This window comes from Gorilla gorilla, chromosome 22, assembly GCF_029281585.2.
Source record: "Gorilla gorilla gorilla isolate KB3781 chromosome 22, NHGRI_mGorGor1-v2.1_pri, whole genome shotgun sequence".
Lineage (NCBI taxonomy): Eukaryota > Metazoa > Chordata > Mammalia > Primates > Hominidae > Gorilla > Gorilla gorilla.
The window spans coordinates 31,860,475-31,879,183 of NC_073246.2; the positions used below are offsets into that span (position 1 = coordinate 31,860,475).

At 35.7% G+C, this 18,709-nt stretch overlaps 1 long non-coding RNA gene across 1 annotated transcript in view; it reads right to left on the reverse strand.

Moving 5' to 3' along the window:
• Window positions 1-1,004: 1,004 nt before the first annotated feature.
• LOC129529288 (uncharacterized) overlaps window positions 1,005-18,709 on the reverse strand; it is a 52,784-nt gene continuing 35,079 nt past the window's right edge. The window contains exons 2-3 of the long non-coding RNA XR_008674756.2: window positions 4,699-4,804; window positions 1,005-2,981 (exon numbers count right to left, since the gene is read on the reverse strand). This is a non-coding gene — a long non-coding RNA (uncharacterized lncRNA). The remainder of the gene's footprint in view (window positions 2,982-4,698; window positions 4,805-18,709) is intronic.

Sequence of the window (18,709 nt, forward strand, 5' to 3'; positions counted from 1 at the left end):
AGGAGTATCTGAGTACGTACTCTGGCCCCAACTTTGGTCTCTGAAAGTCACCTTGATAATGTCACTTACATTTCTGCCTGTGGCTACAGAATCAGAGCAGCTCCTCTTTATAGCCTTATATAGTTATGCTAATATTAAGAATAAAATAATTGAAACAAGATATAGATCCAGATACATGTGACTTTACCCTTTTGCTCAGCCCCCTACCACAAATGATATAAAATCTGAGAGATAAGATCTGTGTTATATCATCACAAGCCTTAACCAGCAGCCAAGACAATTTTTGAAATAGATTACACTTTTGCTAGTTGACATGAGAGGAAACTGAGTGACTAAGAGACTTCAATATTTTTGTTGTAAGTCACAAAGCAGATTTACTCTGCTCTCTTCACCAACTGTGCTATGCTGGTTCCCAACTTAGAGTTTTATTTATCAATCTGTGCATTTACCAAATGTTCGTTCCATTCTGAACAAGATATGATGACTGTCCCTTCTGGGGAATTAAGATGATGTATGTGTTTTTTTAAATGAACCAAAAACTTAAGATCATTAATAGCTTATTTAAATCACATACGTACATTATTTATAGATAAAGTAGGACTAAAAATATCAAGTAATTTAGCCTTTTTGTTTGTTCATGGTAGTACAATCTTGGTTTTCCATTTCCCTCTGTCACGCTGTCACACTCCTGAAACCTTGTCCTACCTTATAATTTTAGGTATTCCTGCCTCATTCATATTTGATTTTCAAGCCATACTCAGTCTACACGTATGGCTTTAGGGAGATGTAGCATGAAAATCTCCAAAAGAAAATTGCTGTTATTTACTTACTATTATCATCCATTTTCCTCCAACAAAAGAAAAGAGAGAAAAGAAGAGAATAAAAAAGAGAGAATCTCCAAATATTCAGTAAGACGTACATATTATAGATAACAATGTGTTTAATTTAGGCTATATGAATATAAAAGAGATGTTTCTTATTTAGTAGTAGCAATTTGTGGGCAAAGGAGTTGGCAATGATAAAAATGTCCAAAGTCACAAATACAGTATATAGTTAGTCATGGGTGGTGTTATTTGGCTTGAAAATAGACTTTTATTTTGCCTTTCTTTCTCTTAACCACATTTGGAATTAGAAGAGTGATGAGAACCAGCAGGAAGGTAGAACAAAAAGCCGATGACATTAGAGAAGTGTTCAAACAGCCAGCTAAATTCACTGCACTTCTCAACCACAGAAATATTTTCAGGTGATTCTGTTTTTGAGAAAACGTGGGAACCACAGGATCTACAACACTTCCAGGCAAAACTCAACAGCTCTAATAATAGTGACAGAAGTGAAAGCCAATTTGGATAAAATAAGACATTGACTCAAAGTCCTCTGAGAGATTTTTCAAAACAAAGTTTACAAAGCTCCTTTTGCCTTTTGGGAAATCACATTCTTCTTTGCACCTTGACTCTTTTTCTGAATTTCTTTCTGTCTGGGAGGATCTTCCTACAGTGTTTCTTCTCCATCTGACATCATGAAATGTGATACTTTTTTTCTCTCTCTTTTCTTTTTAACCATAAAGTGACTAAAAGCCTATTTCATGCTCTGGTCCTCCACTGAGCAGGTACTTTGCGGCCAACGTCCCTAAAAAAGATGCAGGTGACATAAGTGGTGCAGTACCAGTGAAATCTGTGTCATGGAGTTTGGCTTCTTAGTGCCTATAACTTTTCTGCAGATAAGCCCAAAAGATAGCAGATCAAGATGCTACTTTAGTGTCTATTAACCCATTCTTTAGGAAGATAAAAGTGGTTTGGTTTGTATAGAATTAATATAAACTGTTCTCTATCACTGTCTCTTGTGTATATGATGGTTAAAGCTATCAGCTAGTTCATGTCCACATGTGATCAGAAACTTAGTAAATTATTTCTACTGTTCTATTTTCAGAATGTACAAGATGGTTCTTCTCTCTGGATGCTGCGAGCTCATTTGGGGAGCCTAATATTTAAATCATGTTTATCTGTGTTATTTTTCCCAAGCCAATTTAATATCTCCTCTGCTAATTTGAAAACAATAATAAAATAAGGGAATTTTTTTTCATAGGTTGGAAGAGAAGAGTGACAGCACAGTTCCAGAGACCAGTGGATATGAATTAATGGAAAGAAACCCAGCCAGGTGAGGTGGCTCACACCTGTAATCCCAGGACTTCGGGAGGTCAAGGTGGGCAGATCACCTGAGGCCTAGGGTTCGAAACCAGCCTGGCCAACATGGTGAGACTCCATCTTTACTAAAAAAAATACAAAAATTAGCCAGGTGTGGTGGTGCACACCTGTAATCCCAGCTACTGGGGAGGCTGAGGCAGGAGAATCGCTTGAGTCCTGGAGGCAGAGATTGCAGTGAGCCAAGATCACGCCGCTGCACTTCAGCCTGGATGACAGAGCGATACTCTGTCTCAAAAAAAAAAAACAAAAAAAAAAAAAAAAAAAAAAACAAGGATATAATGAGATGTCTTTGTTCTATGCCTTTGTATCCCTCCAGAGAAATCTTTTTTGTTGAACTGTTGTGCCCCAAACTTTTCCTCTGTTAAATGAAAGAGCTGAGATCAATGTTGTTTAAGATCCTTCTGTTTGTAACTTTCTATCCATAGTCTCCAGGCTCTTCTACCTTGCTGGTTTGGTTATTACCCCCATCAGCTCTTCAAAATCTGGTGTGATCAAATTTATGTTTTGATAAATTCACTATTGTTGCAGTATGGAAAACAGATTGGAGAGGAAGATGGGGTTGGGGTTATAGAGATAAGAGACTAAGGCAGTAATTCTAGAATAAATTGATGGGGATATGATCACATGTACGAATAGCAGTGAATAGAGTCAGAAGAGACACATGGTGTTAAGCTGTCTGGAAGCAGCTTTACTGGTTTGGATCTGGTGAGGAGAAAGGAGATGTCGAAGATCATGGGCAGGCTCCGGGCTTAGGTCATCTGTCTGCGTCAGTGTCCTAGGCTGGAACACAGAAGGACAGTCAACATTAGGGAACTGATAACATTTGATTTTGGACTTGAAATGTATTTGGGACACTGTCACCTGAATGTTTCTGGACACTTGAGGGCTATGACTTTCACCCAGCACATACCTGAAGCCTATCTCACCACACACATGTCATGGCATCTGGAAAAAAATTCAAATCGGACAATAATTTTGAAAAACATTGTAGATTTTTCTGGAAGTCTCCTTGGAAAGACAGAGGAAATAAGTTACATTGCATGTTATATATTAATATGTCTTTAAAATCACCCTTGCATCTATCTCTTGCCCCAAGTTTCAGCTCTCTATAACAATATTTATTTCCTTTCCTTTTCTTAAAAATAAATCAAAGAGAAACTTTTCTTCTCTAACCACCATCTTCTGAAATGTGAAAACTTTGCAGCTTTCATCCTCTTAGACATGAAGCTCGGAAGCCAGTCTTGGCCTTGGGTAGTTTCATTGCATAATGCCACACTTATATCTCAATTTTATTATTAAGCATGTCATATTCTTGTTAATTATATATTAGTCTCCTCTATTATTTGATACTGAGCGTTTCAGGGACATGATTTTGTTGCTTCTTGTTTGTTTGTTTGTTTTTCTTTTTGAGACGGAGTCTCGCTCTGTCGCCCAGGCTGGAGTGCAGTGGCGCGATCTCAGCTCACTGCAAGCTCCGCCTCCCGGGTTCACGCCATTCTCCTGCCTCAGCCTCCCGAGTAGTTGGGACTACAGGCGCCCGACACCATGCCCGGCTAATTTTTGTATATTTTTAGTAGAGACGGGGTTTCACCATGTTAGCCAGGATGTGTGTGTGTGAGTGTGTGTGTGTGTGTGTTTAATTGTAATGCCATAACTTAGGTTATTTATATTAGGTAGCAAATACATGTTTCTTGACTGAAAACAATTATATTTAGACATTAGCTAATTATTTTTCAAATCACAATTATTTTCACAAAATTTCCCTGGACTTCGTAGGTTGAAGAAAACTCTCTTATAGATTCCCTAAATCAATTAATTTTATTTCTGGTCTCTGGCTTACACTTACCATATGCTTCATCATGCTAAGTTAATTCCATACATATTATATCCTTATTCTGCTAATCAAAGCTTATTAGTCTTAGTATTCCCAATACCCACCCTATGGTTTGACTAGGTCAGGTGCCCAAAAAGTATTTTTTTAAGTAAAGCTGTGAAGGTATCAATGAATGAATGTCTGTTCTCGTGTTTAGGTTTGTGTTTGTGAACTGTTGTTTCTCTCTATATTTTCTTGCTCTCTATAAAACACGTCTGTTTCTGATTGTTCATCTTATATTAACCCAGTTTGATTTTGCTTGACAGCAGGGACCTTTTTTTTCTTAGTTTGTATTCGTTTATTACATGTCCTGTTTTTACATTTTACATTTTGCTAATGCCAATTGCTTAAAATATATTAATTGAATGAAGACTTGCAATCACAGTCCTGTGGGATATCCAGTCTGTTATCCTCACAATGACATCCTCAAGTTTAAAAAGTGGGCACTCATAAGAAATTGAACAAAATTTGTGATATCCTAGCCACAAAGAAGGGGCAAAAACTACTGAAAAAGTTCCTGATAGTGTTTATCCCCATGTGATGTTGCACCTTCTGAGAACATGTTTGAAATTTAGTACCTGTTCACAGGGAATTTTTAAAACATTAACACTTAGTTGCACTAACCTGTGTTGTGTGTGTTGTTTTTTTTTTTTTTCAGTAACAATGTACATCTAAAAGTTTTCTCCATTGGATTACGTGTCATAGAAAGTACATATGTCTTCTACAGCATCTGCAAGGCATTTTAAGTATTTTATTAATCTGTTAGCAGAGAATAACATCACCAACTTGAAAGTGCAAAAAACTTTTGAAAAATTATGTGGAGATGGTTCAAGTGTACCAAAATAGGACCACTGCATAGAAAATGATAAATGTCCCTTTAATTAGAATGACAGCAGGAATTTAGGAAGGCAGAATTTAATGTAATTAAAATTAGAAAATCATTGTTAACAAGAGTTATGTTACATTTCTTGACGAGAACACAATAAGGAATTTTTAATTTCGGATGAATCAATAATTTTATTTTTATGTCCCTCTTGAGCCTGTTCTAATTAAAAGAGTATGGAAGATCAATTAGAGGAAACATTCTAAACTTCCCTTGTCTCAATTACAAAATTTTGCTTGAGAAGTATGTTCACAACATTTAGTGAAAGTTAAAAAACTGATACTTTAAAAACAAATATGAATGTAAGGAACCAAGAATATTATTCAAGTCCAGGAGTAAAGAATAGATATAGCTCTACAATTTATTTTTGTTCATTACTGCTTACCTACTTATTGACATTTTTAAAATTAAAGTATATATTTAAATAGTTACTAAAATGAATATGCTAGCAATTCAGAAAATTTGGAAACACAGAAAAGAACAGAGGGAAATTACCCAAAACCCTGCCAGGTAAGAATAACCACTGTTGATATTTTCTTCTAGTCTTTCTCCAGGTCAGACATTTTTCAAGACGATGGTCGCCCTGTTCAAAATATTTTGTAGCACATTTTTCTACTTAGAAATTTATCCAGAACACTTTTCATATCAAATATTATTCCCCTGAGTGATTTAATGGCCACATGGCATCATCCCATATGGGTGTAACAGTGTATATTAATCTCCCACCAGTTCACATTTATTTCTAATTTATTATTGTTTTTATTAATATTCTTTTAAATTGATAAATCATAATTATATATATTTATGGGGTACCATGTGATGTGTTGATTTATGCATATAATTTGAAATAATTAAATTGAGCAAATTAACATATCCATCACCTCATTTGCTTATCATTTTTATGGTGAGACAATCAAAATGTACTTAGTTATTTTGAAATATATAATACATTATGATTGACTCCAGTCACCCTACTGTGCAATAGATCTCAAAATGTATTCCTGCTGTCTATCTGAAACTTTGTACCCTTTGACCAACAATGCTTATTGACATTTTTTATTAAGGAAGAAAAGTTTTATCATGATCACATTCTGAACATGGTGAATTTAAATTGTAAATTATGCATTGCAATTGCACATCAGGTTTTTCAGCTTTGATTCTCTTAATTGAACATAAACTTAAGATTAAGGTGCTCAGTTTATTAAGCAGAAGAAACACCACATAAAACAGTTCTACACTGTGTCAAAAAGGAAAAAAAATGCTATAAATAAATTGTATTGTACCACATGTTAAATGACAAAAAAATGATTAAAGAGAAATTATTTTTAGCATACTAATGAAAAGAGGGAAGTTTTTAATTTATTGTGGTAATTACAGCTTAGATATGGATTTAAATGTTAGTTATCACCACTCGTGTGTGGTGCCACTACTGTCTTGGGATGGAGAGCATGGTAGGGTAGGAGAGTTTTGGACTCGGAATTTATCACTACCACTGTGCCAATAATAATATTGAAAGTTAATTTTTATTGAATTTAATATGTACCAGTTACTTTATATGCATTATCTCTTTAAATCTTCACAGAAATCCTGTGAGGTACTATAATCGTTACTCACCTTTTTCAGATGACTAGTTGGAGTTACAGGAAAGTTAAGCAAACTGACAAAAATTAGTAGCCAATAAGAGCCAAAGCTAGGATTCAAATCAGGTCTTTTAATTCACAAGACTGTGCTCCTCAGAATCTAATGTTCTAGTGTTTAGGTTTGTTTTTGTGCACTATTATCAACAATCTGTGTATTTTTCTCTCTCTATATAAAACTCTTCTCTTTTTATGATTGTCTGCCTTATGCTAATCCAGTTTTATTTTACTTGAGATCGAGAAAAATTTCCTTCCTTATTTTGTATGCTTTAATTACATTTCCTACTTCCACACTTGTCTAATGCTAAGTAGATATGCTAATAAGTGCTTATGAGTTGTTGGGGCCAGGATTCAAACCACGGAATCTAACTTGCTTGAGCCCATGTTCTTCACAACAGGGCCACATGGCTTCAAGAAAGACAAGTTATCTCTCTGACTCAGTTTCCTCATCTATAAAATGTGTAAAGGGAGTTAGATGCCTGATATGATTTGGCTCTGTGTCCCCACCCAAATCTCATCCCGTAGCTGCTATAATTCCTACATGTTGTGGGAGGGACCTGATGGGAGATGATTGAATCATGAAGGCAGGTATTTCCTGTGCTGTTCTGGTAATAGTGAATGGATCTCATGAGATTTGATGGTTTAAAAAAAGGGAGTTTCCCTGCACACACTCTCTCTTTGCCTGCCACCATCCATGTAAGATGTGACGTGCTCCTCCTTGCCTTCCACCATGATTGTGAGGCCTCCCGAGCCACGCGGAACTGTGAGTCCAGTTATACCTCTTTCTTTTGTAAATTGCTCAGTCTTGGGTATGTCTTTATCAGCAGTGTGATAATGAACTAATACAATGCCTTTTAAGGACCTTTTCCTCTCAATAGTTTAATCATTGTATATGATTATTCTAGGCCAATGCAGGGCTAAGGAAAATAGAGCTCTTTATGGAACAGAACAATAAACATTGCTGTATTGTGATTTTCAATGGCTGGGGCTGGTCTTAGTTTCCATTCCTACAGGACCCAGTTAAGGATTGAAATATAAGTAGTGTGGGATCCCAGGACATATCAGTAGGAAAGCAGAGGAGTGAAGTTAAGTGGGCTGGTGATATGGTGTGCTATCAAGCAAGTCACCACTGTGGACAAAAGCAGCTTAATCTCTCAAGGGGATTCAGAAAAGCACAGAACACAGCTTGGAAGTTCCATTATGTGAGAGAGGCTGCCAGGATACTTACTAGTGAGGGCTACACCCAGAGGCTAGTTAGGCACTTCCAGCCTGCTAAGTCTGTAAACAGAAAGGGCTCAAGAGACCAGAGGAAGCACCCAGGCAAAGAAATTCAGGTGCAAACCATTTAAAATCACACCTGAAGGATTTAGGGGATCTGCCTGGAGACACTTTTCCACAGGATGTGCTGACAAACTTAACTTTTAGGTTAAGAGTTATTCTGAAACATTGTTTTTTTGTTTGCTATTGTACAGTTAACTTTATTTTCTGGAATAATACAGTCTTCTTCCTTGTCTTAGTAAATGCAGTGTAAAGAACATAATTGAATCTCTTTGATGATTAAGTTTCCTGAAGTCCCTCAGTGCCCTATTATGACCACAGTTTGGGTATTTTCATTTTACCTCAGAAAATGGTTTCACATACCATGACGCCTCAGAGAAATAGTTCATATGAGATCTCTGAAAATACAAGGAGAGAACTTGGAAGCCCAAATGATGGCTTTTATTTTTTTCTGCCTTGCCTCAGAGGAATGCACCTACCATAAACGCAATTCTAATCCTTTTAGAGCAAAACAATTTCCAGATCTCCTTTTGTGACATCTTGGCGAACCGTTAGAAATATAATTCTCAAGAAAACACACACATAAAGCAACAGCCAACAAATTTTGAATCGATCCTATTTCATTTTATTTTCAAAATGTACATAGAGCATGAAACACATTTTAGGAAGTAGTTCCTCTAATGAAATAACATCAAAATAATAGGTGCTCTAATCTACAATGCTTACTAATAACTGCTTTATTAAGCTAAGAGAGAATAAAAATCATGGACACTGAAGGACCATGAAAAGAACGTATGTACTGACCCAAAGTGGTTCTAATTTTTAGGACTGAAAAGGAGATTCACTGAGTGAAGAGAGGAAATAAAGAAATTATTACACCAAAAATTAAATTTTTTTATACAGCCTTTAAATTTGTTTTTCTAGATTCCCTGTTGCTCTTGTACCTTTCCACTTTTTAATAAATTTATTTTGAACGTGAGATTGCCTCTCTCTCTCTCTTTCTTTCTTCCGCCTCTTTTCTCCCAAACCCTTTCTCCATCTTAGCCAGTGTGGGGCAAGAAGATAGCTATTATTACAGAACTTCTCTCTCTTGCAGTCCTAAACATTCTCTATTGATTTCAGAAGAGGCATTCTGGGAAATTCACAGACATGGCTTTGAATTTCTTGTTTTGGTCCTTTCAGCAAATTTATAAAATGATACATAATGTATCTGTCATACTGTTTTTCAGCATCCATTCAAATAAAAATTAATTTAATCTTAAAATTGAATATATAATTTTGTTTTGAAAGTGGTTAAAGAATGCTTAAATGTGTCTACAAAGAATAGCATGACATCTTTAATGCAAATATTAATAACTGAGAATTGTTTAAATGACTTTGTAGGTTCAACATCCTATGTTAACTGGAAGCAAACACATATTCCAGTTTATATTAATAGCATCTTTTTGGAAGAGACCGCTACTGTTCATTGAAGTCCTTTGTCACCTTCCTCTGTGATAAGAGTTGTAACTAGAATACAGCTACCCGGAGAAAGACTATATTTTTTAGTGCCGCTTGAAGCTATGTTTGACCATTTAACTAAATTCTTGCCAGTGGAATGTGAACAGAAATGGTGGGTACTAATTCTGCTCCTGAGTCTTAGAAAATTGAACATATGTTATTCCATGTCCTTCTGCCCCTTTTATGGAGCATAGCTTTGAACCTTCAGATAAGGACAATGCTCAAGGAGGTGAAAAAGTAAAAATATGCAAAGAAACTGGGCCCTAAAGGATTGCATAGACTGCGGGAGTCTCCTGTGAAAGTATCTGGCTTATTGTAGAATTTATATGTAGCATCAGAAAACAAACAAGCAAACAAAAAAAACTGATGTTTTCTTTAAACCGTTTATTTTGGGGTCTCTTTGTTCTTTATATTAGCTAATGCATTACTCAATAGGCAGGGATGTTTTTATCCCCTGAAGCCACAGCAATTATCTCAAAGAAACTTTATTCTCCTCACCAAGCAAAGGAGGTTAGGGAGCACAGAGTTGATTAATGCGTGCTTCCAGTCTGGGCATAATGGAACAGCTCATTAAATACATTGTTGAACTGTTGGTAGCAGACATTTGAGAAAACAGCATAAAGGTTTTTATTTTTCCCCCCCTACCAAATGGAAATCTTATTGCTTTGAAAGTAATTTAAGATGAGCTTTAAATCTCAAAAGTGCAATGATTATACCTACATAATTTCCATGTTTATGGATTCAAACACAAATACTCTGGTGGTAAGGATGAGAAATTAACATCCTTATATCTGCCATCAATTTCATCTAATATCATGATGACCATATGGTTTTGGAATTATCAGTCTAATGTAAAATTGACAAAAATGAAACTCATTTTTGACAATGGAGATAATAATGATAGTAGCAGAAAAGGGAGAAAAGTATAGAGAAAGGTAAAGGAAGAAAAAATGTGTATGATTGCATCTAACGCAAAAGAAAATCAAAGAATAGACATACAATTGCTTATTTGATAAAGAAGGATCCCAGTCATACAGTTGCTTGAAGGTGGTAGAGGAAACAACACCTGGTGGCTGTATGTTCTTGGACTGTTATGTCAGATCTCCAAAAATAGCTTCTTGAATAGTTGTATTAATAAAATTTGGAAGTTTGCCATAGCCATTGTATCAGTTTCCTAAGGCTGCTGTCATTTATCTCAAACTGGGTGGCTTAAAATAACAGAAATGTATTCTCTCATTGTTCTGGAGGCTAGAAGTCCAAAATTAAGGTGCGAGCAGAGCCATGCTCCCTCCAGAGCCTGTAGGGAAAGATCTGCCCTTTGTCATCAAGCTTCTGCTAGTCCCAGGCATTCTTCGGCTTGGGGCAGCCTAATTCCAATCTCTGCCCCCATCTTCACAGCTGTCTCCTTCTGTCTGAGTGTCTTTGTGCCACAAGAAAGTTCCCTGACCCCCTCGCAGGACATGTGACACGGGTGTGGCTCATCTGCTCAGCCGCTGCGCATGCTCAAACCCCTTATGGGAGGGGAAGCACACAGACGGGCGGGTGCAGGAGCCTGGGCAAGCACTTTTTGGGCTCCAACCCCACGGTGGCATCTAAGGGTGGGTGCCTGCAACTCCCAATAGTGCTCTTTTATTTCTGCCATCTGCAGACGACTTGTGTTAACCAGCTCAGTGCCTTCTTAGTACCCAGGTTCTTGTCCGGCATCCAGGAAGAATCAGGTCACACACGGACTTGAAGGACAGTGAATGCAGAGGTTTTATTGAGTGGTGAAGGTGGCTCTCAGAGAGATGGATGGGGAGCTGGGAAAGGGATGGAATGGGAAGATGATCTTCCCCTGAAATTTGGCCATCCAGTGGCTGATCTCCTCTTGGACTATCCCCAGCTGCGCTTCTCTTGACGTTCAGACATTCCTTCCCTTCTCTCCTTCTCTGCTGCACCAATCCGCCTAAATAGGAATGTCTATTCCTATTTAGGGCCGTGGGTTTCCAGGCTTGGGGTTGGGGCTTTTGCTGAGGAACTGCCCTCTTCTACCCTGTACTTGCCTGTTTCCTGTGTGTGTCATCTGCATCTTAACATGAATGTCTCCCCTCTTCTGATAAAACATCAATCATACTGGATTAAGGGTCCACCGTGCTCCAGTATGTCCTCATCTTAATGCAAGTAATTGCATCTGTAATGACCCTTTTTATAAAGGCTTAGGACTTTAACATATCTTTTTATTGGAGAAATGATTCAACCTATAGCATAATTAGTAGCAAATTAATTTTCCCAAATGAAATATAATATTCTACTAAGATTGGTCTGTTTTTAGTTCTTCTGATTCTTCTATTTTAAAAGAACTGAAAAAAATCCTGACTTTATAACACACTAAAAATAATTATTAAAATACATAACTGAGAGTTAAACTCACCTTGTTTTTATCTTAAAATATTTTAAGGCAAAAATGTGTCAAAATTCAAAAAGACTGTTTTCATTGCCCATTCAGCAAACTCTGTATCTGTAAGCTTTCTTTCTTTCCTAGAAATGGCATTAAGCATTGAATGGGCCAAAAAAAAAAAAAAAAAAAAAAAGTAAATAAAAAGACTTGGACACTTTACAATCAAATTGTACTTGGCAAAGGAAAGAACTTCAATATGCTTTTTAGAAAGATCTTGTGTATAAAATCATACCCATAATATAGAGTCATTAAAGCTGTCAAAGTCACAAATAAAAATCCAATTATAATAAATTAGTTTATATTTCTTAAAGATTTTAAAAATTGATTTCTAAATAAAGCAATCCAAAATATCTCATAAAAATCTTCCAACATTTATAAAATAACAGCAGATTGTTTTACCGTATTGGTCTTTATGTATTGTATTTGACCATTCTTCCTCTGTTTGTCTTTTACAGGGGCTTTGAAATAAAAGATCTTCTATTTCTTATTCTCTGTCTCCCAAAACAGCTTTATTTGTGTGAGAACCAGTGAAGAATTGGGCAAACCTTCTTTTTCATGAAACTAGTAAGAATTTTGACAGTCTGGCTGCTAGCCTGAATTTTATGGCACAACTGTACTTCTAAAGATAGAATTTCAATTACACAAATCACCTTGGCAGTGTCTTTTTAAAAGAGAACAGTTTATCCCCCTCATATTTCAGTAATATTCTTCTGAATTAGATCTATGCTACCAAAACCAAATCAAAAGCTACGTTACATGCCACATTATAAAAGATCAGGCTTTATAAGAGATTTGAGTTTCCTCAAATGAAAGAACAGGCTACCTTACTAATTGTGTTAAGGATCTAGAAAACAAGGAAACATTCTTGACTCTATCTTGCTTACTTCCCTAATATTATAATTAAAGACTAGAATAGTAAATAAGCTCCTTAAGTACAAGCAATAAATAGGATCAACTGTAAAACCACAATTTCACTACAAGACGACATTCCTTTTTTAAACAGTTTTTTTCTCTACATCTTATGTCAGTAATTAACAATGTATTGTCTTCTTGAGAGCTATAATATGACTTCGTTTTCTACCAATTTCCTTTGTAATGTCCTATAGGGAAAGGTATCTTTCAAATTCAAATCCCCAGCGTAGCTCTTGGCATATGTTAGATGTTCAATAAATGTCTGCAGTGTGCTATGGGTTGAATGTTTTCTGTCCTCAGACCCCAAATTCATTTGTTGAAACATTAAGTCCCAATGTGACGGTATTTGGAGGTGGGGCCTTTTGGAAACATTTAGCCCATGAAAGGGGAGCCCTCATGAATGAGCCCTTATGAGTGCCTTCATAAGAAAAGACATGAAAGAGACAATCTGTCTCTCTTTCTCCCATGTGAGGATACAGCAAGAAGGCGGCTGGCTGTCTTCAAACCAGAAATAGAGCTCTCACCACACTCTGAATCTGCTGGCACCTTGATCTTGGACTTCCCAGGCTCTCGAACTTTAAGAAATAAATGTTTGTTGTTTAAGTCACCCAGGCTATGATAATTTGTTATGTCAGCCAGAGCTAACTAAAACATGGTGTAAATGAGAAACCAAGGAAATTAAAAGGGAGAAAACACCAGCCAGTGATGGAGTTTTTACGGTGGTGACCAAAGCAGGCACTATCATCCACACAGTTCAAGTTTCCTGTAGCTGCCTTACTGATCCTTGCTCTATACCAGTGGCTATGTATTGACAAACAATATCTGTACCAGAGAGGATCTCCCTTGCAATATTAGAGGTTTTTTTGCAAATATTGAAGGTGATTTCGAAGCACATTCTTGAAATTTTCAAAATCCATTTAGAAATTATCAGGTTCTCTTTAAGAAAAGTAAATTAAGGTGCAGTGGTCTCCTCTGGCATGAGACCTTTATAACTCTGTACTTTCTCTGACTAGTACTGAAACCATCATTTTTAGTAATATCTCCTTCTGTATCATGAACCATGCACACAAGACCGTAGGCTTGCCGTTTTGTGGACTGCTGTTTTTTTTTTCTTTTGTAATCATTGACTTCAGACTAATTCACATTCTGTCCACTTTTATGTTGCTGCACGAATGCCTTCCCTGCTACTAGCGGATGACTTTTCTGTTAGTTGACCCTGCAGAAACACTTCACTGCCTTTTTGCTACAAAGCAGGACAGGATAGTATATCTCAGTCAAAATATCTCATTTCTCCCTGCTGAATGTATCTGAAAATTCATGTTTCCATCAACACCTGCTGAAACACCCACTTGGAGAAACACTGAAGATGTCCTTATTGAGAAAACGTTTGTGGCTAAAACTATGCCTTCCCTTTCCCATGTATAGTTCACTGGGGAGGGTTTCAAGGCCAAGGAAATTCAGGCTTCCCAAATGTATCCTGATGAGGTCATCTTTGACATGTTCTCCAAAAAACTCCCATGGATTGCTTCCGAATTGTTGCACTAACCAAATCTGTCATTTGCTACTAACTTCTATAGCTGCAATTCGAACACGTAAGGTAGTGTTTTTAATGATCATAAAGCTTAGACATTAGGTAATCAGCCTAAGTCAACTTTAACATGCATACTATATAGTTTTCCCCCAAGCTTTGATACCAAATATCTTTATTTCATGCCAAGAGATATAATCAAAACATAAAGGGAAAGTACTCTTTTATTATTATTTTTAATCTGTGCATCATTTCTTTTAATTGTGCTTTGTGCTTTTTTAAAGTGGTAACTTCACTTTTGATGTTATATTCTCTGGAAATATCATTTTGACGTTTTAAACAAGTATTCAGGTGACTTTACTAATTGTTGTTCTTTTTCTCCTTTAAAGTATGGGATTATTTAAAGTCAATTATTCCTCCCTATAACTTGAAATAAAAAATTGTGATGCAGGAAACATTCTTGGTTTTCAATATAAAATTCAATTTCCATAAAATTCAATTTCCATAAAATTCCCTGCAAGAAAACGTTTAGTGTTATACCATTGTTTAACAAAATATATTTAAATAATAATTCAGTTAAATCTGTTTTTAGCTTAAAGGATACTTTTTTCATGAAGTAAAGCTACCTTTTAACCACTTTAATAGTAGCCAATGAAAAAGAAATAAAGTAACACAATATTTTGAAAAATATAATTACTTACATCCAACCTTTAAGAACAATAAAATCTTGGTGCTAAACCAAAACAGTTCAATATTCACTCTATGATATCTCTTGGTAAGAGATTTCTTTTCAAGATTTGCCAATGCCTAAAAATCTTAAGTTCAAATGATCCTATGGAGAAACAATTTTATATCAAATTATTTTAATGAGCAGTATTTACTATATGATCTTCAGTTATATCACTTCTGCAACTACGGCACAGATCCATAATTGAAAAACAAAAGAGCTCTAATGTGTGACTTCACACTCTAAATCGGACTTTCTCTATACAAAGCATGAAGGTCTTAGCCAAAATCATTCTAGGGTTTTTAAATGAGCACTTAGTTCAAAGAATGTCAGAGAATGCCCAGTTCTCTGCAGCTTGAACTCCTCACTGCTGCCCAGTATGATGCAAATAAATGGTCTAGCTCAGGGCTGCTTCAGAGGCTGACTATAGCCTGAGAGAGGGTTAATAATCATAAGAACAAGGATCTGGGCTGAGTTCTTACCGATTATCCTTAATTTTCCTAATAATCTAATGAAGCAGATGTCACTTCATTTTAGGAATGAGGAAATTACAGTTTGAAAAATGAAAGTAATGGTTCAAAATTATCCAGGTAGCAAGTGAACAAGTTATCATTTGATTGTAAAGTCCATGTTCATAAAACATCTCATATTATTCTAGCTCAACTTTGGAGGAATAGGCTGCTGTGGGCTTGAAACTTAACTGGAAAAACTTAGTTGGCTCGATTCTGAGAAATATGATTCTCCCTTTTTCCTTAGTCTTCCTTCAACACCTTGCCTTGTCTCATCCCAGTCTTGACATTCTGCATAGAGCCAAGTGAGTTAAAAGAGACTTCCTTGATATTTCCTCACTTCCTGCTTCTCAGCACATATTAAAGTCACTTCCTTAATGCCCTCCATTTTCTCCCTTTGTGCTCCATTTCTTTGTGTTAGAACAGTAGGAGAGCACATGCTTGGTGGTACTCAGATTTCTTTTCTGAACCCACATTACTCAAAATACTGTTTTCTGATTTCTTAGATGGACTTATTCTAAGACCCACAACTGAGTCTTCTGAACCCCAATCATTCTCACTGGCCAAACTGTAAAGTGAAATGTCATAATCACTTATGAGAGCAAACAATAACTGATTGTTATAATTAATTTTCATGTGTAATCATACAATGACTACTGAAAAGATAATAGAAAGGTAGTAGTGATTATTATACAGTAGCAAAAAGAAAGATTATTGCCATTACTCTGGTCCTCATTACGTAGCCTATGAGATGTAAATCATCTCCTGTATTATCACCCTGACGAGAATCTTTTATCTATTTAATAATTTTAAAAAAGTTATTGAGCCCCCTCTTCTTGCCAGGGACTGTTCTGGGTGCCAGGGATATATAAAAGAACAAGATTTGCCTTCCAGTATTTCACATTTCATTTGGTATGGAAAGGGGACTGAGGAGTAGCAATTATACATAAATAAGTAAACAAAAAATGGATAATAAGTTCTATTGTTCAATTAAAATTTAATTTAAAAGATATTATAGAGAATGACTAGTTCTGAAAAGATCTTTTTGGTAAAGTCAGATTCAAACTTATTTCTGAGTGACAAAAAGAAGCTAGTTAAACAAACACTATTGGCATCCCATTACCATTTGTACAACTGGATCTTTATCAAGAATATTAGTGAGTCAGCAAAGAGTTTTTAACGAGTATCTTAAAATTTATGTGAAATATCTCTGAAAATGAAACTTCCTGTGGGAATTCCATTGAAGACGTCACCAAACCTACCTCCTTCTTAACTGTGATGAACTAGAGTTCTTCCAGATTGGGGTGATATTAACTATAGATTATCCCTCTCTGTGTGTGTAGGCATGGGGCAGGGGGCAGGCTGATGTAGTTATTAATGAAATAATGTGATAAATAAACACATCACAAAAGAATATACCTGCCGATTTATGGTACTTTTTAAACCATATCACTTAAAACTATGTACTTGTAGAAACGACTGTGATGTTTAATTTGATAGAAGTACCTACTTCCAGATTTTGACCGTTCTCAGTCTTCTTATTCTTGATGCATTTAGACTGTATCTGCCTTATTCAAAGATATGATAAAGGCCATAAATGCTGAGGTGTGGATAATAAAATTATTCCTGAAAAACAACCTCTGATTATCTTAGACTTTATAAAGTTAAAATATCGATAGTGGCTTTTATTTTGTTATTCCTAAAAGAATAATAACTACAATCACCCTGACTTTCTGCTCTGGGGCACTTTTTCATCAGGGTGCAAGGAGGAGAGCCCAAACAAAGTATGCATCCTGGCTAAGAAAAGAAGACAAAACTTAGTGTGTTGGGGGGCTGATGCTGCTAGGATTTGTCAGGCAGACTAGCAGAGAAAAGAGAGCTATAGAGAAATCTACAGAGCACTTCAGAAAAGAGAGCTATACAGAAATCTACAGAGCATTTCAGAAATCTACATAGCACTTCAGTTTCTTTGAGTCTGTGGCTAGATATTAATCGGCATATGCATGGAGTGAAACTCCGTTAGAACAGACAAAGAATTACCAGGGATCCTTAATCTGATCAAATCCCAGAATTTAAACGGGACAACGATGCGTGAGTTCTGACCAGCCAGATTGCAGTGATTTTAGTGATTATCAAGGTTATTCAGTAGAAATTCCAGAAGCATAACATCTTGGTTGTAATACCTAGCCTGAAAGGATTTTTTAGCTCCACCTTAATAAAGCTTAAAAACAAGCTTTAAAATAATCAAGGTAAACAAGCAATTTACCAAAATCAAATTTAACATTCTTTGAAGGAAGAAAATAAAATGTAGACATTCAACAATTTAACATATACAATGTTCAGAAGTGAATAAAACTTTCTAGGTATTCCAAGAAACAGAAAATATAATTTATAATCAGGAGAAAAATTACTAATAAAACATTCCCAGAAATGATAAGAATGATGATACTATCAGATAAGAACAGGCAAACTGCCAAGAATGTAAAGAAAGACAAAATGAGAAGTGAAATGGACATAATAAGAAGTGAAATGGAATTTGTTTTAAAAAATAAAATGGGGAGACCAAATGTAATTTCTAAAGGAGAATCTGAAATGCAAATTTTACTAGATGGGATTAACAGAAGATTAAAGGCCAAGAAAAGATCAATGAACTTCCAGTCAAGCAATAAAAACCAGCCAAACTGGAGCACAGAAGAGAAAAAGTCCCAAAGAAATGTTTAACAGAGCCTTCATAATGTGACCTGTGGGACAAGAACATACAGAAGATTGGAATCCAGTGATGTGTAGTCAAAAGAATAATTTCTAAAGAGGGAATAGACAAAAGTTTTCTTTAAAAAATTAGCTCTAAAAAAAACCTATACAATCAAGATTAATGAACTCAAGTAACATAAAGATAAAGGAAACCACCCTAAGACATATCTTATCAGATTTCTGAAAACCAGTAATATAAATAAATAAATAAATAAATAAATAAATAAATGTCAGCCAAAGGAAAAAAAATACACTGTACCTACAAGGGAAGACTTTTAAGAATAACTACAGACATTTAGCTTTTAAAAAGTGAAAGTAATGTGGTTGAAATTGAAGAAGAAAATATTCTAAGCAAAAGAAACCAGACACAAAGAAACATACTGTCTATTTTTATGTAAATCAAATTTTAAAATGGGCAAAAGTAAATTTAAAAAGTTCATTGTTAGCCCCTGAGGTGGGATAATTCAAAGCAA